This window comes from Athene noctua, chromosome 1 (assembly GCF_965140245.1).
Source record: "Athene noctua chromosome 1, bAthNoc1.hap1.1, whole genome shotgun sequence".
Classification (NCBI taxonomy): domain Eukaryota; kingdom Metazoa; phylum Chordata; class Aves; order Strigiformes; family Strigidae; genus Athene; species Athene noctua.
In genome coordinates, this window is record NC_134037.1 from 202,738,140 (window position 1) to 202,758,419 (window position 20,280).

The following is a 20,280-nucleotide window of genomic DNA, read 5'->3' on the forward strand; positions in this document are numbered from 1 at the left end:
TGCAAGAATTCTGGAATGGGAAGAGCCGTTGGGAAAAAGAGGGGATTAAGAATTAATTTCCTTTCTTTTTAACCAAACACCTGTATAATTTATACTCTTGCTGAATTGTAAGACATTTCTGTATTGGTTATTTCCTCCTCTCTTACAGATGATCTACAGGGTGTATTGTGAAAATCTGTTCTCTGGTAACACACTTCAGAGAGATGAAATAAATATCTTTCTGTTGTTCTATTCTAAACAAGAGGACTGAACATCTGATGTTCCATTATACAACATTATTGTGTTTTCATTATGTCACTTTGATGCTTTTAGGTGGTTTCAATCCTCATAAATAATAAGGTACCACTTTAAAAAAATCACCCTCAACCCTGACATGTAGAACATTCCTGGTAAAACTAGTTGAAGACTTTTGCAAAATATCTTTTTATTAGTAAAGAGCAATTTGTTAAAATAGATTTTTTTTTTCACAAAATGATGGTTTTAATAGGCTTTTAAATTGAAAAATGAAATTAAATGATTAAATAAATGTCTTGTTTCATTTAGCACTCAACTTTTTGTCTATATTTGCCTTTTTTTTTTTTTTCTTATTTAAAGGCAACATTTAGATATTGTTGAAATAAATTGTTTTCATGTTTTGAAGTTAATATTTTGGAGATTTGATTTTTGTTCCTTAGGGAAAAATAGCAAAGTTGTGATTACTTCTTCTTACCTGGGACATGAAAACTTTCAGGATTCCTTTTAGAATGAACATTTCTCTATGGAACATGAATGGAAATCTGAGTTGCTAACCATGGCCAAGATAATAAAGCTCAGTGTAACCTAATATAGCCTAACTGAGTATAAATGTCAGTAAATCTAAATTGTGAGAAGTGTAAATTAACTTTGCATTTAAGCACTACCATCAGCACGGATTGGTTTCTGTGTTGTTCTCATGACAAATGATGTCATGGTGATTAGACTGTTTTCCCTCCATTCACAACTTTGTGAATCTGGCCTCAAAATATATTGAAGGAAAAGTGTTTGGAAATTTTGTGCCAAAGTTAGCACAAATAACTTTAGATAATTTGGATGGTATTACACTTTTTGAGAGCTGGTAGAAAAGCTAGCAGGTGATAGTGAAAGAGAACTATAGAGTTCACCTTAAAAGTGAGGTATTGGCTATGTAGGCAGAAATGGAGACTGGAGAGAAAAATAAAGGAATGGCAAGAGTTACATATAAATAAACCCCACTCATTTCTAACAGCTAATTTAAATGAGAAAAAGTGGCCTCAGACTTTTATTCATTCTTATTTACAGAGAAATTGCATGTGTCGTATTGCATCATATCATATCATATCAGATGTCTAGTTTTCCTTGGATGCTCATTTACAAAGCAGTTAATCTGTGGTGGAAAACAGTATCTGTATTCTGTGAAAAAAGAGAATACTTAACATATGCACAGTGATTATGACCACTCTACACAGGTTCAGCATCACTGCCTAACAGTTGAGTGTTAAAATTATGAGCCAGTTATGCTAGGATATTCTTAATTGGAATAATTTCTACATATGCATTCAATATGCCATATACTTGCTCATCTTAGATTTGACTTACATTTTTTTTTTTCCTTTCGTTCAGCTCTGGTTTTTTTTATGGTGATTTTTTGTGGTGGATGAAGGGGGTTGCTATCTTCTCTCCAAGAAAAAAAAAAGTGTTGAGATAGAAATATAAAGAGAACAATTAAAAAAAAAAAAAAAGAGTAGGAAAGCAAATGTGTTCAGAGACAAGAAAAGATGCAGTATTATATGTAAGGTAATTTTTTTCTTTTCTTTTTTCATTAATGAACTGCTCCTTTTATTTTGTTTTCTTTATTTTACCTATTATTTTTGTGTAAGGTGCAATATGTGAATTTCACTGTTGCAGCAGAGTATTTTAATACGTTTTTACTATATATTAAAATTAGAAAACACTTAAAAATTAAAGGAGGGAAAATTCCTTTCTTGCATATTTTGTTGCCAATCTCTGCAGGTTACAGAACCAGCCTAAGTGCAAATTGCACAGGTATTCATGAGACTCAGCCTTGGAATGTTGACAAGCTGCCATGCAGTATTCTATCTGTTCTGCTTTTGATGTTCATTTGCAATGATTGGCAGGAGAATTTAGCAGTTAGAAATTGTGTGTCTGTATATTGCATGATGGGGTGTTCCTTGCAGGTGCCACATTTCTGAGGTAAATATTGCTCTTTAACTGTTTTTAACGAAATGTACTGTGCAATGTGTGTATGCATGTGTGCATCCAACTTTGGGTTGTAGAAACAGCGTATCTGGCTTCAGAAACTTGTCCTGAATGTGAAGCCAAAAATCCCCACAAAACACGTGACCTACTATCCTAGCTATTACTGAACACACAGGAACAATAACCAGCCAAATAACATAAGATATCCATTGCTTGCCCACATAGATATATCCTGAAAAAAGCTATTTATTTTCAAAACTTCATTTTTAAACCTACTTTCTCTTACTGCTGTTAGACTGGGTAATTCCCAAGCTTAACATCCTGCTTGTCCCTAGACTCCTCTCATTCATCCTCCTTTCTAGCATTACCGTATCATATCTCTTTAAAAATCAGTCACAGACTTCATCTTTTCAGTCATACCTTCCACAAACAAGTGTTCATTTTATTTTCTCCTAGCTCCCCCCTTTATATCTTGTCTAACATAAAGTAATCCCAAGATAAATGCTGACACAGAATATGCTATCTTTTTGTTAAAAGAATCTTATTATTAGTTTCTACTGTCTCTGATTTATGACAGTGGGAACCTTGATATTTTTATGTTGATGTCTTTCTTTCTTTTAATAAACTATGTCTTTCCAAGCATGGACCTTCAGAAATGTAAACAAAATATATTTTTAAATTTTTTTTGTTATTGTTAAATCTTTAATTAAATAAAATGTAGTCTACTAAAGTAATTCTTCACAACTTCTTCCCCAAATTCCTGGCATGTTAATAGAACCAAGGGCTGAGAATAGGTAACATCCTCTGTTTTTTTGTGTGTTCTGTAAGAATACACAGGGTAGATCCTAACTAAAGAACAGCTTTCCCTTTCTTTTACTGTACAGGTACATTGTAATATGGCAGCATAAGTGCTGATAATCAGTTTGTCATGTTAAGCAGTGAAGTCAAACAGATGTTTCTTTTTGTAAATAAATGACTAAAGATGATCTTTATGCCCTGACACCAGTGGCTAATGATTGGTTAAAAAGTAAGAGATCAAAAATCTGATTTTGTGTTATTTTTCTATGAAACACTATTTTAGTGAGTTGGTTAGTGTTGATTCCCTTCATGTTTTCCATAGTGATCTCATATTTGATTTTTCAATAATGACAAAGGGAAGGTATAAAACCATGGATTTGTTTACTTATGGTTCTATTTGTTGTTGAGTGATTGGTTAGTGGCAATAGGAGGAGATTAGGGGTGTGAATCTTCAGCCAGCTCAGACTTGCTCAAACAGCTGATAATTTCAGTTTGCAGGTAGGTTGCCATAGGTCCCCCCCAAGCAACTTTTTTGTACTGAAGTGATAATGACAGCCATATTAATCTTTTATTTCTCATTGTTGAAAATTTTCAAACATCAGGTGTTGAAAGTAATAGGTTGATCTGAAGTGACTTCAACCCTTTGAAAGTAGTTTTTTTAGTCTTGAACAAATGTGTTGTCTTCAGGACTATAAGTCTGGCTGCAATCTAAGTGTTACTAATCACAGTGAAAAATTATGGAGATTGCTTATAGGAATGACAGTAAGAGTTGTGGTGGAAATTTAAATCTAATCTCAGTTGGAACTGAGTTGCAAGGTTTCATTCTCACTATAAGCCATGGGCAAGAACAGAGGAGGTGTAATGGCTTTTCTTCTACACTTATCTAATCTAAACCCCTTTTCAGGTGAGATGAAAGTTCATTACAACAGCCTTTGCCCCTTTGTCAGAAGCAAAGGAAAAAAAAAAGAATGGGGTGATGTATTTTCTTTATCTGTTAAGCTTGATATCTATTATGACTAAAATAATTAAAGAAATGAAAGGCCTGATTCTATTACTTATAAAATCATCAGGATTCATTCCAGATGGTGACAGTATGAAATAATTTTAGCTCAATGAGCTATATCAGGTCTGCTCTACTGTCTCTTTCTGGCTGTATTTCCATGCAGTTGGTTATAAATTCTTACGCTAAAAATTTCTCCAGCAGTTTACCAGATGCTGAATATATATAAAAAACCCAAATCAAAACATGTACATCTGCAGTTCTTATCTTTTTAAAAAAAAACCCTGAACATTTCTAGCCCTTCTCCATTCAGGATCTTCAAAAACAGTATTTTTGAAAAGGAGTTTACAATTGTTTCTAAGTTCTACTACTGTTGAGGAGAATTGCAGGTGGATCTCACTGGCTCTATACTCCTAAATATACCCAGATATAAAGATTACAGCAGTCTCTTACTTTCTTGATTTTGCCCTATGACTTCTTTCTCTTCTATATTAGCTTTTGATGCAGTTCCCAGATGTACATTTTGGCATTGCTATCTGCTTTATAAACGTTTTTTCGTTCACATAGTTAAGTTCTTGTGTAAAATATTTTATTTACCATCAGCATTTCTCATTAGGATTCCTAGATGCCAGAATGAAACTACATGATTACAGGCAAGGTAGAAGACAAGATTCTTTGTAGGAAAAGAACTTTAAATCAAAAAATGAGGAAAATATTTACAGAAACAATGAAAACATTGTGAAGATCCAAGAAGTTTGTTTGCAATGTCAGACCTTACTTTTCCTTTAATAGTCTTAATACTTTTATATGAGATGAAGGCTCAAAATCAATGGTGAAAAACTAAAAACATTACTAGTGGTCATGTTTTCAGAGTAGAATGTTATATTTATTTATTTAATAGTAATTTTGGCATGCTTATTCTGATATCTTCATGTGTGATTTTACTGTACTCAAAAGGAACAGATGAGATGACCCAGAGGACATGTACCTGAGATGCGAGTACTGATGTCCAAATTTCAAAATTTTGAAGAATGTGATCATCTGCAATAGTTAGTAATTTCCGAATGCAAACCTAAGGATGTAGAGAAAAGGAGAATAATGTCTTGACATAAAAGATTAACATTTCTTTTATCCCTTAGAAAAAAAAAAAAAAAGCTATGTTCTTGCAGTAGTCCAAACAGAACAGCAGCAAAGGAGAATCTGAAATCTTGTAAGAGCTTGCTATGTTGTTTCTATCATTCATTTTCAACATCTGCTTTCTATAGTTTCCTGCTTTTTTCCAGTTTCCCGATTTCTTGAAGCTTCTTCTGTAACTCCTTTTTTTTTTTTTTTTTCCTCAAATGCTCTTTTCATCACAGACTCAAGTTAATAATGAAAAATTAAGGTTGTGATTCTCAAGATAAACAGATGTGAACATGGTATTAATAGCTATTTGTATACTTCATTTCATACATATGAATACATATGGCTGGAAAAGAAAGCTCAATATTTTTTAACACAAATGATGCATATGTTTATTTTGTATTGAAAATGGCTGTATTTCTGTTAGTGTTTGCCATCGCAGCAGTGTAAAGAGTGAGCAGGTATGTTGTGTTTCTGTAACTGCACATGGCGTAAATTCACTGTTTTCAACATAATTACTGCTCTGACAGGCATAGCTACAGTCCTGATCTCACCTGACAACTAAAATGGTTCCTGTCGCCATCAGCAAAATTAAAGCTCACACAGGAACACAGAAATAAAAATAAATCCTATAAAGTATCTTCTCTGAACATGCCTAGGCCATGAAACAAGCTTCTGAGATATGGACTGATATCTTAGAGGTGTTTCCTTCAAGGTCAAGCTCCAGGCATGTTAACAGCATTTGGAAATCATGCCTGTTACTGTCTGTTTTATATGCTCTCCGTGAAGACAATAAAGGGCTCTCAAGCTGTTCATCCAGTATTTTCTGAAAGTGCACAAAATTGAAAACTGTAAGAACATGAGCCTTTATAGAAATTTGAAGTTAAAAATACACCAGACAACTTCTTTTTTTTTGTGCAAACCAGTTGAGGAAATATTTGTTCAATTCCATTTAAATACGCCCTCTAGGAACTGAGGATCTCACACAAAAAAAATGCTGGAGTATAAAGATGCAGCACAAAGAGCCAGTGTGCTGAGACTGTAGTATCTGTAAATGTTCACAAAACAGTACAGCCTCTATCAGTTAATTCTTTATAATACATAAAATATAGTTGAACGTTTTGGAGAAGAATGAAAATGTTTGGATATGGTTATGCAGGGGTAGATGCTATAATATGGTAAAAATGTTTTCACTAAATTGCTCTGAAAAGGGCATAAGGCATTGAAGAAATAAACCAACTGTGAACTAGCTTCGAAGAAAAAATCTTTGCAAAAATAGTAGCAATCATGTACTAACAACCTCTGGCTGTCCCATCTAATGAGGGTCTTGGACTAAGGGCATAGTATTTCACAATGTCTACCTTTTGAGTATTTGGTACCAAAATTGAATTCTATCTTAGACATCCTGGCTCCACATGGAGAGAAGAGCTCAGAATGACATCTGCAACAGCCAGCAGAAGAGAAGGTTCGACTTTTCTAAACCTTGGGTCTGACTGGTGAAGTCACCCATTGTAATTGAAGGAGGCTCTAAGTCCCAGACAAGGTATGCAGATTTAAGACAGACCTGTGCTTTTATACCGAGTGCATTAATGCAGTTCACTGGCTGGTTTTTACTCTTTTTTCTGACACAAGATGATTAAGAACCTCACTTCTAAGCGCTCAGGTCTGTCACTGCCTCTACATACTTCTCTCTCTTGAGTCTTCATTTACCTGTTCAAGATTGTTCTTTGATCTTTGTTAACTTTTTCCTTACAATGACATTTTAGGGATCAGAGGCAGTATCTCTGAGAACATAACTGCAGAGATTTCTTCAACTAAAGAAACATCTGTATAATACACTATGAACAAGACTATCGCAGCTCTGCACAAAATGCATGCAGGAGAAGGGTGGGTAATTCATTATATTCAAGATAGAAGGAATACAGAAAGACAGATGTCTGGTAATTTGCTTTACTAATCCGTTAAAGGAAAGCATCAGTCCTGGTTACCCTGAGGAATGGACCCAACTCTGAGATTTTTAATTAGAATTACAAAAATCAAAACAGTGGAGTTACAATAATCCTTTGAAAGTTAAGCATTTTATTGTCATGTGATTATGTTAGATGTGCTATGGTAGGAGAATGTGCTATTTCTTCAGTATACAATTTTGACAGTGATTGTTTTAATAGCCTTGGGCTTTTCTCATAGTTACTAATCTATATGATAATATCTTTATTATTAGATTATGATAACTGAAGTAATGTAAATAAATTCTTTGTTCTATCTTAAGTCTGGGTGGGGTTTTTTTGTGAGTGTCAAATTTTTTATTATGAATAAATGTATTGGTGAAGAATGACATCTATGGAAAGAGAGTGAACGTGCTGCTGCTGTTAACTTCTGAGTCACTTTGGAACAGAGTACAAGTTATATCCAAGCAGACTGAGCAAGCAAGCAAAAATACCGAATGAAGCACAGTGGTGATGGAATAAAGGTAGTTAAAAACCCCCAAATAATCAATTGTCTCCCATAGCTGACCACAGACTTTTTTATAGTAAAGGCCATGCAGATACTGCACATCTCCCCACACGGCTTTTACAGTATCTACCTGAAAAGTACCTTTCATACTTCTGGTGTTGGGGGTGGTATTTAACCTCAGATGTACAGTAAAGGTGCTCAAGAGAGGCGTTAAAGTAGGTTTTGTGTTAGATAATAGTTTATAGTCAGAATTGCAGCTCCAAAGGGCAATTCAGGTGTAAGGCTGGATCAGCCTATGGAATTTTAAACTCCTTTCCACTGATTATTAGGTTTTCAGTGTAGGTGCCACAGTAGATGCATAATATTGGGAAGGAAAATTTAAGACCAGCATACACAAACACATACATACATACATAAAGTAACTGCTCAGCATTTGTCTTTTGGTATTACTCAAGTTGATTGACTTTGAGTGTGTCTGTATCAGTGTTTTGCTTCAAATCAGGGTTGCATTTTTGAAGTGGATCTCCGAAATATCCTGATTTACTCTGCTCTGGGTCACATTGAGAAGCGATCTTGAAGTGTAGTATTCTCCAGGAATATATCTAGTGCACTTAAAGCATTGAGAGAAGGTCTGCCCATTTGTCCAGTGTTCAGCAAATCCAAACCATATCAAACATAGATGTTGGGACTTTGGCAGAAATTCTAGAGATCCACTGATACAAATCTGGGTGATGATTACTGGCAAAGCAGTATTTTTTTCAGTATTTTTTTTCTATTTTTTTTTCCAGTATGGATTGCCTTCTACTGTTGAAATGTCCTAACTGTAGGTAAGGTAATGAAAATTTACATTCCCAGGTCTAGGCTGATACTTTGCCGTCTTTGTATCTTATCTGGTTCATGAAAAATAAAATTAAATATTGATAAAATAACTATAATATTTTTGGTCATGTTAAGACCATCTTTCTATGTAAATTATCTCAACCTGGAACGAGTATGATTTCTTCATTATTTTTCTTGTTTTCACCTATCTCTTTTCATGATAGAAAGTAGGAGAAAGTACCCTAGGAGCTGCTTTATATGCTCTTTAAATGTTCACTAAATCTCTAAACCAATGCAGACTCAGTAGTACACACAGTTCAGGAGTTAGTGAAAAGATAAGGGATAGTGACTTCTTGATCATACAAAAAAAGGAGGACAGGAAAAACCTGGGAAAATACTCAACAGAATGATCATTTCATTCCCTGCACTGGAATAGTGGGGAAATGAGGACAAAATCTATGGGGCTTGAAAATATCCAAAATTATTTTTTTCTAAAAATATACTCAATATAACTACTTTTCTCTGGAATTTAGACTGTGAGTCATGGAAAGTATAAGGAAAAATCCTCTGCTGAAGAAAATTCTTATTGTGTCTTTGAAATCAGTGGAATTGCATATATTGATTTCCTTAAAATTGTATCCACATAAAAATTTAACACCATTTTGATTTTAGAAAACTAACAGTCTTTTCCCAATGTTACAAGATTTTCTAAAATATCTCGTGGTGTTTGTAATATTACAGCAATCTGTGGAGAGTAACATTAAATACAGTTAACATTATAGTCTCATTAATTATTTCCATCTATTACTTTTGTTTCAAAACTGCCAGGTTTTTACATAATTATTTTGTCAATCCAGAAACAGTTTTTCCTTCTCAAGGACAATACAATAAGCACCCATGATTCATGTTTCACGCTGATAAGGAAAGCAAAGGGGAGAGATAAATTGCATCTATTTGTAAGTGGAACCAGAGTTGATTTTGAGGTTTGTAGGTATCTTATTTTAGAGCCAATGATGTGCAGTTTCAGGCTGGCAGATTCTAGGAAAGGTCGTTTCTTCATGTGTTCATTCTGAAAAGTTAGAATAACTTTTAGAGCAATTATGTGAACTTAGAGCTCTTGAAAATGAAGTATTAATACTACTTGCTAAGGCTAAGTGTAATTCAGACAGGTGTTTGCAGGTCAGCACTTCAGTTTTGGCCTTCTATATTATTCCTCTCCTTAGATTACTTCTAAGATGTGGTTATGTAGATCTGAGGCATGGTTGTGTGCTGTGGAAGTGTCATCCAATATTTAGATGGGGGTCCATGTTTTATTCACTGTAAATCACTGTTGCTGTTGCATTGAGGGCCAAGTTTTAATCTTCAAAAATAAAACGATACTGAAAGGTTCTGGGAAAACCAGTTCTTGCTTAAAAATACCTTTAAAGACTGGCTTTGGAAAATAATTAGCTTATAAATTATTGTTTATCATAAAACCACCTTCTAATTATAATGAGTAGATAGCCAGTGTTATACGAAATGTTGTTGTTATCAAACAAGGAAAGACAGACACCTCAAATTTACAAATGACTTAGTAGTTAAGAGAAAAAAGTGATTAAATGAACAACCCTGTCTAAACAGAACTGCAATAGACATGTATCTAGAATATAATTGCACATTTTCAGTACAATATTTGCAGAAGGTGACTCTATGTTTTTAATGACCACAGGTGGGTAGGTGTTCTGTTTCATGTCTCATAAAAAAAACCCAAAACAATGTCAGAACAAGATCTCTGACCTTCATGCACAGTTTTTGGATTATTTTTATGATGTTTGAAATACGTAATGTGTTCCTATTATTAGATCTGTGTTACTTCAGAATGCCACCTGCTGTCTCCCTGCTACATTCGATACCTCTTCAGTATGGATACAAGTTTTTATGTTGATCCAGTTTAGCCTTGCACAGATTTGTAAGTACAAAGAAGTGCCTGGGGTGCAATAGCTACAGGCACATTTACTAGAAGATAAACTGCTTGGAAGGATTTCTCCAGTTTGTTTCACTTTTCCACATCAAGGGAAATCTACCTCTGAAAATAAGTTCAGAGCTTACAAAACTGGAGCTGGTCAACTCTTAAACATGTATTTGAAAGAGAAGCATTGGAATTATATTCATACTGTAAGAGCTACTGATGCACCCTATCATTTATTGTACAGTGTGATGGGTCAGAAGTGTTTGTTTTAAAACACATGAAGTAGAAGGTTAGAAAGAAAAAAAATAGTTCTGTCATGGATTACTAGCAGCAGTAGAAACTATAGTATTAATGCCTTTTCCTAGTCATTATTTTGGACTTTATCATGGACCCCCTTAGCAGGTATAAAGTGTGCCTAGAATGTGATCAGTTGCCTTTCCTTCTAATTTTTGCCCCACTTTTAAAGATAAGTTTAAGAGCTAAACTATCCTTTAAGACCAATACTATATTTTAGTCTCAGGTGTAATTGTACAATATCATGTAGGATAACCAAATAATCTGACTAGTTATAACCAGAATTTGACTGAAAATTTAATTCACCAGAAGATATTCATTATCGCTTTTATAACTGACAATACACAACTGTTTCATTTCAGTAAGGAAAAGCTTTAATTTTGAATTTTTTTTTTTTTGTTATACATTATTTTAATATTTTATTAAACTTGATTTAATTTAAAATAACATAACATTATTAGCAGCTCTTATTATGCTGAAGGCTAATTTTATATTATGTGTCATGGTAGGTATAACATAATGTATATTATTCATTCAATATTCTATTATGGAAAGAAAAAGGGCACTATCCACGTATTTTATTCGGAATATAATAATTTTATTTGTAATATAATAATTTTACAAGCTTTTTTCCATGTTTTGTCTTTTAAAGCTTACTTTCATTCATCCAAGGAAGAAAGAAGTAGAATTTTCCATAGAAAGAAAGAAGTTTGATTTTCTGATTGTTTCTACTTCATACCATGGGCTTCCAGTTTTTCTCCTTTACTGTAAAACCAGAAAACAATCTATTACTTTCCACATGAAATTATAAATTTTTATTAGTTTTAACTCAGCCATTTTCTGGAATGTGCTATAGTGAGTAAATAGGAGTATAGTAACTACACCTTTTTGTTTCCTTTTCCACCATTCTTTATTGCTATTTTCATCACTCCCTGTCTAAGAATGAAATTATCAGGTAGTTTGCATCTGTACAAAGCTAATGACGGAACAGGTAATCCTGCTTTGCCCTGTGTCCCTAACTGCAACTTTATTTTGATGACTTTGTAATGTGTCATTTAGAAAAGGGGCCTGTATATCTAAGAAAACTACAAAATTGTGTGACAAAATGGGATTTAACATCCATCCATGTATTCCTGGTTGTTGTTTTTTATGTTTGAATAGTTATTATTTTTTTGTCTTCAGCAGCAATTTCTTAAGCCTTTTTTTTAGTTCAAAGTTGAAAGCTTTCTTCTAAGTCATGTTTTTAGGTTATTATTTTACATAATTTCATGATTCTCTGATGTTATACTACAAATTTAAAATTGCATTAATGTAAATCCTTAAATAAAAAATAAAAATAAAAGAAAATTAAGGGCCAAAAGGCCAATACACTTTAATTACATTGTTGCAGTAAAAAAAGAGGATTGAATTCTTTTTTAGTTAAATCTCATACATTTTTGTTTCTTCAGAGAATCCAAGAAATCAATTCAAATAAATTTTCTGTTCTATATTGAAATTTGTTGTTGCAGCCATAGAAGAGGGTAGAAGTCAATATTATTTTTTAAATCTAAATACATAATAATTAGGGAAACATGATCCAATTTCAAAATGTTGGAATCATCCAAACATCTGAAATAGGTACAGTGTTGGGAGGAAGTTTGTTCTTCTATACAGTCTACTTCATTTTATACCATCTCTTATGGATATTCTCCTTTGTTCTTCATATGGTTATCTTCTCAAAGTCATACAAAACCCAAGTATAATTATATTTATTTATACTCTTCAAGCAGAGAAGTGTAATTATTTTAATGTAGTTCACCTGCACAGGTACTCATTCTCTGAGGAAGAGTTACGGTTTTGAAGAGGTCCCCGAGATTTTGTTTGCTTCATTATTCATACTATTCTTTCCTTTTGTTCTTGCTCTCCCTCCAATGTCTAAGAATATGAAAAGCTTCTATTTTCTTGAAATACCATTTCTTTATTTAAATCCTGCTTGTTATTTGTCTGTACCTCATTCCTTTTGGCTTATTTTGCTTTCCTCTATCTATGCTTTCCCTCTTCAGTTAAATTACTTTTTTTGGTGTGTTTTATTAGTTCTAATTCTTTAGCCAGTATCAATTTTCATTGCAAAGCTTTATGTTCTTTGATTCTTTCCATCATCATCTTATTTTTTCACTTATTTCCCAGGTAAGAAGGTGACCAATAAATCCTAATCTTTACAGTAAGTATTTAAGGGCAGATTGAGGTATATTGTTGATCAAATATTTTAATATAATTTGCATCTTGGCAAGGACCGTTTTAGCATCTTTCTATTTCTGTTCATCTTTGGACCCTTCATCATAATGTAACAACATTTATATACTAGTTCTATTAATATTATTTCATTCACAAGGCAGATGTTTGATAGATGATTAAGGGATCTGGGATTTCAGGCTTTCCCACAGAGTTAATATTGTAACATGCATAACACTTCTATTTCGGTTCCTGCTGTATTTTTCATGGAGGCCGAAAAAGGAATTCTGTTAATCTTTTAAATAATCTGTCTATAAACTGCTTTTACTTCTCTACTACTGAACAAAACCATCTGTTATTCCTTCAACTCACAATTATAAAATAATTAAGAACACGTCAGAAGAACAAAGCAATCGAGGTGAAAAAAATGTGTGCAAAGAATCACCATGGATTTGAACTGACATATAAGAAAAGATTAATGTATTTCTCTGTCATCTTTTTCTTTTGAAAACTTCTGTACCTGTGTGTTGTTTCTTTAGGATACCCTGTGGGTAGAGTCTGATAAGATGAAATGTGTCATGCAGCTGCCTCCACCCAAGACTGATCCATGGAACTGCAACTTTTAAAGTTTCAGTACTATTTTACTGTCTGAAGGTTTCTTAAAGGTTTAGTCAACGCAAACTACACCTTAAATGTGCTATTGTAGCCGTACTGGATAACTTTATTGCTGATGATGAATGGCCCACGTACATTTCTATCTTGGGTATTCTTAATGTATCCTGAATATTCTCCTCCTATTTCTTCTAAAGAATTCAAAGCATTAGAAAAAGTTTCTGAAAATGTGGGATTCTCCAATGTTCTTATTTCACAGGTGTTATATTTTGCTTTCTAGAGCATACCCTACTTCAAACTTTTGCTTTGACAAACTATGGCTCTACCTAAACCAGTGTTCCACCCTAATGCCTCCTAGGTTGATATGCACTTTCCTGCACACCACACAAAGGAAGCTGAACTAGTATAACACTTTTTTCTCTTCTAAGTTAGGAAAAATACTGCCTCTGTGGAAGTAATTTTTTGTATTCTTATGTGACCTGTCATAAGGTCACTCTCTGCGGTACTGGTATATCAAGCACCAAATGACATTACAAAACATGCTGGTCTGCAATATATAGTTGAATTTCCTTCAATGTGCTACTTTATTTCTAATTACTGTTTACTGGGAAAAAAATAAATTTATGTGACACAGTAAATACAAAATGTGAAACACAATGTTTTAAATAGCATGCAGTTGTATCTAAACCACAAGTACGAGTCATGTTTTAATTAACTAATGCTTGACATTAAAAATTCTGAGTGTATGTACAACAATTCGTGCTACCTTTCTAATTACATCATTTAAAGGCTTGTAGTTTTCATTACTATGTATCAGAAACAGTAGAATGTGAAGAATTTGCTGTTTCTGTTTCTTGGAACAAAATTTTTTGACATAGTGCTAACAAGGAGTGAAAAATAATATGATTACAAACTTAAAATTAACAGTGTGGAAATCTCTGCAGCAGTTGAACAACACTTCTCCCTTATTTTGATCTCTGGATTTGTTCACTCAAAATGTATCTATCTTTCAGATCCTCTGATTCTATCACCAGGGATGTATTTGTTTCTCTTAAAAAATAGAAAAAGATTGATTTCACTAAGTCACTCGTGTTAAAGTTCTTGTATCATAATCTCTATAACTATCTGTACCAGTTCCACCAGTTTTGCTGCAACAAACACAAAATAGCAGTCATCATCATAATCTTCCAAACCTTTTATTGTGTCATTTTACTGTATCAATACTTTACCGCTTTTATTTACAAATTATGTCAGTTTGATTGCCCTACTTTCTTTTTATTTCCACAAATGTTTTCACACCAGGTTCAACCCCTAATCTGAAGAAAACTGCAACAACAGAATATTCAATAAAGCCATCACCTTTCAGCTTTTCAGTCCTACTTTAAAAAGCTCTCGTAATTTGATAGCAGTTAGGCAGGTCATGTGCATTTCTTAATGATTATCCCTCTCATCTCTTCCTAAATATATATTTACTGGAAAAAAATCAGTATTGCAGTGACTGTAAATGTTCACAGATTCAGGTCAAAGCAAAAGAGTTTTCAGAAAAAGATGTAAAAGAAGAAGAGAGGCAAGAATGATTCCTATTACTTCCAATCACACTTTTTTTCTGAAGTGGTAATTTTATTTTGAAATAAATCTAAATTTAAATGAATAATTTTTAGAAAAAAATAATCAGTTTGTTTCATTTAAATATTTTGGGTGGAACTAAGTGTTGGGTGTTTTTGGTCAAACTGTTGAACAGGGACTTGATTATTCAATCACATAAATGCATTATCTGTATAACTCTTCTCAGAGCTGATTGATTAGGTATCGATCACATAGTTGGTCTGCAGTTAAACACTTTTGCCGGTTTTGTTCAGAATCTTATCTACCTTGTTCAGTTTCTTCCTTTTACTTGTTTGTTCTACCCAGCTATTCTGGTCTTACATTCTTTGGAGAAAAGTCTTATTCTCTTTATATCTGTACTGTGTATAAAATGACAGACATATAACCTAACAGAGTCTAATATATTGTATACACCAGTAATAGTTCTCTCTTCTTTGTCACGGATCTCATTATTTATTATATCAGGTTAGTCATTTTTCTGCTGTATCCCACTGGAAGGCAGTCAAGAGTACTCTTAGTAGTGAAGCTTTCTTCAGTAGAGTTTTAAAACTGTGAATTATCATTTTTAAGGAAAACCTGTAATTTTATTGCCAGTCTCCTAAGATTTCCAGATGTAGCTCATACTTGCAGCACTATACTCATAGAAACAGAACTCAGTGGACTGTGACAGACCTATATCTTTTCAGAGCATTTGAACAGTGATTTAATTTTGGCACAATTAAAAAGAAGTGCTTAGTTATAATGATGATGATTAATCCTGTCTTTGGGTCACCAAGGCATCAGACAGAATCTGGAGAAGTTTGGACTAATGCAGTGTGGATGAGACTGATGTACGTCAGATTTTCTCTGAGGAAAGAGGGAGTGAATCAGTCTGTACCAACTGCGTGAGGAACAAGAGCTGCTACTTAGACAAATACCCTGAGGTGGGCTGTAGATGCTAAGTACTAGAATGAAAGTTAGCTGTCTAAGTTACCTGCAAGCAATCAAAATATGACCCTTCTTACTCTCCCCAGCCAGTTCCACTCAATTATTAGCAAAGTATAGAGATGTGCAAGGTTCTTAGTGAAGTTATTTAATGAGTTTTCTGTATTTTCAGTTTTTAATAAGAAATTGACTGAAATTAGTTAAGCACACATTAGTAAGTTATCTAAAATATTTCTGTAGAGTTCTGATCCAGAAATGCAGTGACAGGTGTGGCACAGAGGCTGAAAGCTATAACTTGTACTGTTGTTCCGATACTGCAGTAACGATTGTAGAGAAAGGCAGTAGTTTTAGGAACACTGCCATGTCTCTCATTATGCAGTGTGGATTTAACTGGAAACATAATACGCCATATCAACTTGGCTATCTACTTCATGTCATGTGAATGTTACCTAAACCAAATTTACAGACTTGAGCAGTGTTAGAATGTCTTATTTGTACACACATACCTAGGGGGATAATTTTTAGTAAGAAAAGAATGAACAAATGTAGAGTATTTTGTGATGAGTGAGCCAATTACTGATTACAAGGAAAACACCAAATAGTAATCTGATTAGAGCTTGGAATTTAATGTGAGGCTCAGCTGTCCTAACACAAGTGACACAGACAAGCAGCTGGAATGATAAATGGAGTAAGTTCACATGGACCAATTTCCATTTTAATAACAGCATAAAGACACTGTAGCATCAATATCACTATATTGTCTACTTTTGATAATGGTAAATGCCAGTCAACAGGCCAAAAGGATCACTGAGTCATGACTTCAGTCAGCTGATCTAAAACTCTTTGGTTTGAATTTAAATGGTCCACATGAATAATTTCTAATGAAGACAGAATTTGGAAGTATCTGGAAATAACATTAAATTTAAAAAATTGCTGTCTTCTGTGCTTGGAAAGTAAAAATTGGCAAAACTCCCCCCTTTTTCAATCATAGACGTTATTCTGCATAATTAGGGTAAATTCTTACTTTTTTAATAGCTCTTGAGGCAAGACTGATCTCCGAAGCAAACTATAACATGCATTTTTAAGAAAACCTCTACATCTCCTGTTTCCATTCTGTATGTGTTAACACTGTTTCTATTCTAGCAAAATATTATAAATTTTCCTGTGTAATCCTGTAAATGCAAAATGTAAAAATTCTTATAATTAGCTTGTAACAAAATAGCAGAGCCATAGAGATTTTTGGATCTGTATAATGAAGAGGTGTCACATAGCATTTTATGTCAAAAGTCAAAATAATATATAGAAAAATTAGAGGGTATATCTTGTTTGTTGGTATAAAACAGTAGCATTAAAGTGCAACCAGTAATTGAATTTGGGATCTAATTGAATTGTACAAAGAAAACTTTAAGTTTACTGAAGTATTCACTGTATCAGAAAAAGAATAATGGCATATAAAAGAGGCAACTACTTAACACAGAGTCAATTAAAGTTTTGATTTTAGTATTTCTGTGTTGTTATACTATTGGTTATTCATTAAATATCATTAAGACCTCCATCCTGCAAACTGTAAAAATTCTAGGCACAGTAAAGAGTAACTTTAGAGCTTTATTGGCCTTGAAGGTCCTCTAACGCCTGAACTTCTGTTTCTAAGCATAAGCAGTTCTTCAGTTTCAGTCAAGCACAACAATTGAGTGCCTGCGACACATTAAAAGTCTTCCTTATAGGTGTCCTGTAGCTATTACTCACCTCAAGTATAATCTTGTAGTTTCTTGTTCACATTCTTGGCAATCAGCATTATTAGTATGTTATCTACTTTTCCATATAGACAACAGAATCTTATATCTATTGCAATTAATGAGTCTATAGGTGAAAGTCCATACTGAAACCAAGACATAAAGTTCAGAAAATAAGTTGATCTAGACTTTGCTGTATATCTCTGTTTGGACTTCTAATATATTTTTATTTATTCTGTGTGTGAGAGACTAATTTTTTTTCTGTTAATGCAATCTTATTCTTACAGCATTGAATAATGTCAGCACCTGGAATTTCTTAATTATTTATTTGATGTTTTTATTTTTTATCACTTCTCTCTGTAAAATTTTGGAAGGAAAGTGCTTGGAGCTAAGAACTGATTTTAATGACAATTTCTTAATATAATTACTTATAAACAATTATTAACAAATCTGCACATTCATAGTGGTTTTAAAAGACAGTCAAAAAAATTGAAAGTGTATGTCTAGCAAAAATTTTAAAATATGAATAATAATATAACAATTCACTGTATTTGAGGAAATATTTTGAACTTATTCATTTGTCATTAAGAACAGCATATAAGTAGGTGTTTCTTACTAATATTACCCACAGAGAAAATAAATATATGTGAAGAATACTAACTGAGCTTTGAAATTTTCCCATGAAACACTTTACCTGCCTTAATTAATGACAGATATGAGACTATCATAATTTAAGGAAAATTAAAACTTTGTTTTAAAAACAATACCATTAACAACAAAGCAGAATGAAACTTTTTTCAATGGATATGAGTGAAATCCAAATCCTGCATGAATGTTCTCATATTAATTAATTTAACTTGCATGAGCTGTATTTTATCACCTTAATACCTAAATAATATTTTAATTAAAAATGAAGAAGTAATTAAATTTATTTTGGTCACCACACTGTAGATACAGAGAATGAAGTTTATTTTAAAATAATGGAAAATTGCCTTGTAAGGCTTCTATATGTATATGATTTTTCTTGTACTTTTATTCTTGTTTAGACAGAGTTGTTACAACAGTGCTACTTTTACTTTAGTTGCAGATGGGTAAACTCAAGAAGAAAAAAAGATTATGAGAATGATTATAAGTTGCAAAATTTTATTTATCAATTATATTTGCTCTGACCCAACTCAGATTAAATTTTGTTGAAGGAAGCTGTATGGCAATATATGCCATTACTTATTTTCTAATAGATTGTTATAAAGTTCCGTTAAATAACGCTGTGGTATCCTCTTCAAAAGCAGCATCTCTACATGAGCAAGTAATTACATATAAAGTGAATTATATGTAAATATTAAATATTCTGTGTTGGTTGTTTTTCTTAATTTCTTTTTTTATGAGGAAAAGCACTCAGGGAAAGGATTGTATCTTAAATGTTGGTCTTAGATTTCTGCTCTCTAGCCTTTGCTAATATTTGTTGGAACTTTCATGTTGATGAAGTAAGAATTAATAATAATTTTCTGTCACTTATTTTCGTTGTGTTTTGCTGCTTCCTATCATGATGTAAAGTGAGTATGTCCCTCAGCCTCATGAAACTGACCCTTGTCTCTGAGATGAAACACCTAATTTTGAATCATAATTCTCAAATTGTTTTTATTCAACATTTTCAAGGGGTTTTTAAAATGATTTTGTTTTTTTCTGTGTATTACTGAATATGCTGACAGTCAAGAAAAATCAAGCAGAAAAATTACTATTGTTCTGTATTTCTTTGTATTATATTGTAATATGCTTTTCAGGTTATATTGTTCTTAGCAATAGAAAGTAGTGTTTACAAAAGTATAAATTATCTCTTTACGTTCAGGGAAAGAAAACATAAGATTAAAGAATCCCGTGATTCAACCTTCCTTTCCAGTTGTGTACTACTAATCAAACTGACTCACTGAGAATTCCTAAAATGAATAAGGAGCCCAACCATACTATTCCTACTGATTATTGAATTCTCTTTTGGTTGAAGGTCTTGTGCTCTAAGTGTTGATTAATGAATGTGTGTAAGTATTTGTGAAGGGTGGTAATTCCAAACCATGGAAAAACTTTGATCCATCTGGTAGTCAGCCATTTGAGCCATTTCATTGAAGTTTTCTGGACTTCTGAATGCCTCGCCATTGAATAGCAGTCACAACATGCCATAGAATTATCTGGTTTATGTAGCAACGGTTTAAATTGAATTTGAGAGTTCAATTTTCTGTTGCCCTTTGACAGTTTTAATTAGAACACAGTCTTTTCTACAGTATTTATTGTTAAAATGGTAGACACTCATCATTTCTCTGGAGGTTTGTCAGACATTTGAAAACACCCTACCTAGCCCTCAGATTGTGCAACTAGGGTTATGTCTTGATTAGTCCTTTGAAATTAGTGAAAAAAATCTTTAGGCGCATGCACCTGAGAGATGACATGTTGATTTATATACATCAGGAATACAGTGGATCTGAAATGATTTTCCACTTCTTGGCAGAACATCCTCTCACTGTAAGTTAAAGTAATTCTGAAATGGAATAACTTGG